At 53.0% G+C, this 2,390-nt stretch overlaps 1 pseudogene; it reads right to left on the bottom strand.

Moving 5' to 3' along the window:
• Positions 1-1,149: 1,149 nt before the first annotated feature.
• LOC102371013 overlaps positions 1,150-2,390 on the bottom strand; it is a 34,972-nt pseudogene continuing 33,731 nt past the window's right edge.

Here is a 2,390-nt window from a genome sequence, read left to right as displayed (position 1 = left end):
TTCATCTTGTGGTCATTCATGACCCCCAAGTCTCTTTTGGCCATGGGGCTAGTGAGCGTTGCACTGCCAAGCCTATAAGCATGCTGCAGGTTTTTTTCCCCGCCGCCCAAGTTGGAGCACCCTGCATTTGTCGGTACTGAATGTCATCAGGTTTGTATCTGCCCACTCTTTAAGGCTATCCAAGTCAGCCTGAATCATCAGCGTATCCTCAGGTGTGGACGCTCTACCCCAAAGTTTAGCATCTTTGGCAAAGTTGCCAAGTCCACTTCTGATACCAGTTATCCACATTATTGATAAATATGTTAAAGAGAACAGGTCCAAGGACGGAGCCATGGGGGACCTCCACTGGTCACAGAGCACCATAATGATTCCCTCCCATTGCCTACCACTCTCTGGGTCTGGCATCGGAGCCAATTCCCCAGCCATCGGACTGTTATGCCTTGGGGTTGCCTGGGTTCGGCTGACTAAGGGAGACCACTTTTTGCACTTCAGACTGCAGGAAGCACCCCAAGTTCTTGTAGTGGGTCAAGTACCCTCAAGGACTACTAGGCCTGTGTTTCCCATAGGGCACAGGTCCAAGAACAGTTCAGACTCTGGGTGGTGGTGGCATTACCCCCAGGATTGTGGGTGTGCTCCAGGAAAGGGGGTGGCCGGACATGAGGCGCTCCCAGGGAGGCACTCGGAGCCTGGAAGGTGGTCGGGCTCAGTGAGGTGGGTGGCTCAACATAGAAGCACCCCCTACTTGCCTGTCACAGCCTTTTCCAGGGTTTTACTACCCTCCTAGGGAGAAAATTCTTCCTAATATTTAACTTAAACTTCTCTTGCTGCAACTTGCGACCATTGCTCCTTGTTCTGGCATCTGCCACCATTGAGAACAGTCCAACTCCATCCAATCTTGAACCCTCCTGCAGGTAGTTGAAGGCTGCTATAATATCCCCCCTCAGACTTCTCTTCTCTAGACTAAATAGGCCCAGTTCCCTCAGCCTAGCCTCATAAGTCATGTTCCCCAGCCCAACCACTTTTGTTGCCCTCTGATGGACTACCCAATTTGTCCACACCCCTTTTGTAGTGGGGGGCTCACAACTGGACACAGGACTCCAGATGTGGCCGCCACAGTGCTGAATAGAGGGGAAGAATCACTGCCCTCGATCTCCAGGCAATGCTCCTACCAATGCAGCCCGGATGCCCTTCACCTTCTTTGCAACAAGGGCGCACCGCTGGCTCCTGTTCAGCTTCTTGTTCCCCATCACCCCCAGGTCCTTTTCTGCAGGATGGGTTATTAACCTCTTGGAGTAGCTCTGACAGGAATTTCATGGAGCCAAATGGCTTTGGCACAAGAAGGGAAGCCTCAATATTCCCAATGGGAGATTACAACATGCTGCAGTCCACCGGCATGAGACTGCTTTCCTGGATGCACACACTGGTGGGTGCTGAGCAGGTATACACCCCCAAACCCTTCCTGTATTGCTAGCAGAATTACGGACACTCCTGGATAGGGATGCACTGGTGCTGGGCCAGTCTGGAGGAGTGGAGGAAGCACTTTCCATACTCTGAGCATGGATGTGGTTTCTTCTCTGTGTGGATGAGCTGGTGCTGGGACAGGTGGGAGGATTGGGTGAAACTCTTCCCGCACTCTGAGCATTGATATAGCTTCTCCCTTGTGTGAATAACCTGGTGCCGAGCCCTGCTGGAGGAGTGAGTGAAGCTCTTCCCACACTCTGAGCATTGATGTGGCTTCGCTCCTGTGTGGGTAAGCTGGTGCTGAGCTAGGTTGGAGGAGTAAGTGAAGCTCTTCCCACACTCTGAGCACTGATGTGGCTTCTCCCCTGTGTGGATCAGCTGGTGCTGGGCCAGGTTGGAGGATAGGTTGAAGCTTTTCCCACACTCTGAGCACCAGTATGGTTTCTCCCCCGTGTGGATGAGGTGGTGTTTGATCAGGTCAGAGTACTGAGTGAAGCTCCTTGCACACACCAAGCACTGATGTGGTTTCTCCCCTCTGTGGATACGCTGGTGCTGAGCCAGGCCTGAGGACTGAGTGAAGCTTTTCCCACACTCTAAGCACTGATGTGCCTTCTCCCCTGTGTGGATGAGCTGGTGCTGAGCCAGGTTGTAGAGTTGGGTGAAGCTCTTCCCACACTCTGAGCACTTATATGGCTTCTCCCCTGTGTGGATAAGCTGGTGCTGAGCCAGGTTGGAAAACTGGGTGAAGCTCTTTCCACACTCTAAGCACTGATGGGGCTTCTCCCCTGTGTGGATCAGCTGGTGCTGAGCCAGGCTGGAGTACTGAGTGAAGCTCTTCCCACACTCTGAGCATTGATATGGCTTCTCCCCTGTGTGGATACGCTGGTGCTGAACCAGGCTGGAGGACTGAGTGAAGCTCTTCCCACACT

This window comes from Alligator sinensis, unplaced genomic scaffold (assembly GCF_000455745.1).
Source record: "Alligator sinensis unplaced genomic scaffold, ASM45574v1 scaffold1730_1, whole genome shotgun sequence".
Taxonomy (NCBI): Eukaryota; Metazoa; Chordata; order Crocodylia; family Alligatoridae; genus Alligator; species Alligator sinensis.
The sequence above is the reverse complement of the archived record's forward strand: the minus strand, read 5'-3'. Positions and strand labels throughout refer to the sequence as shown.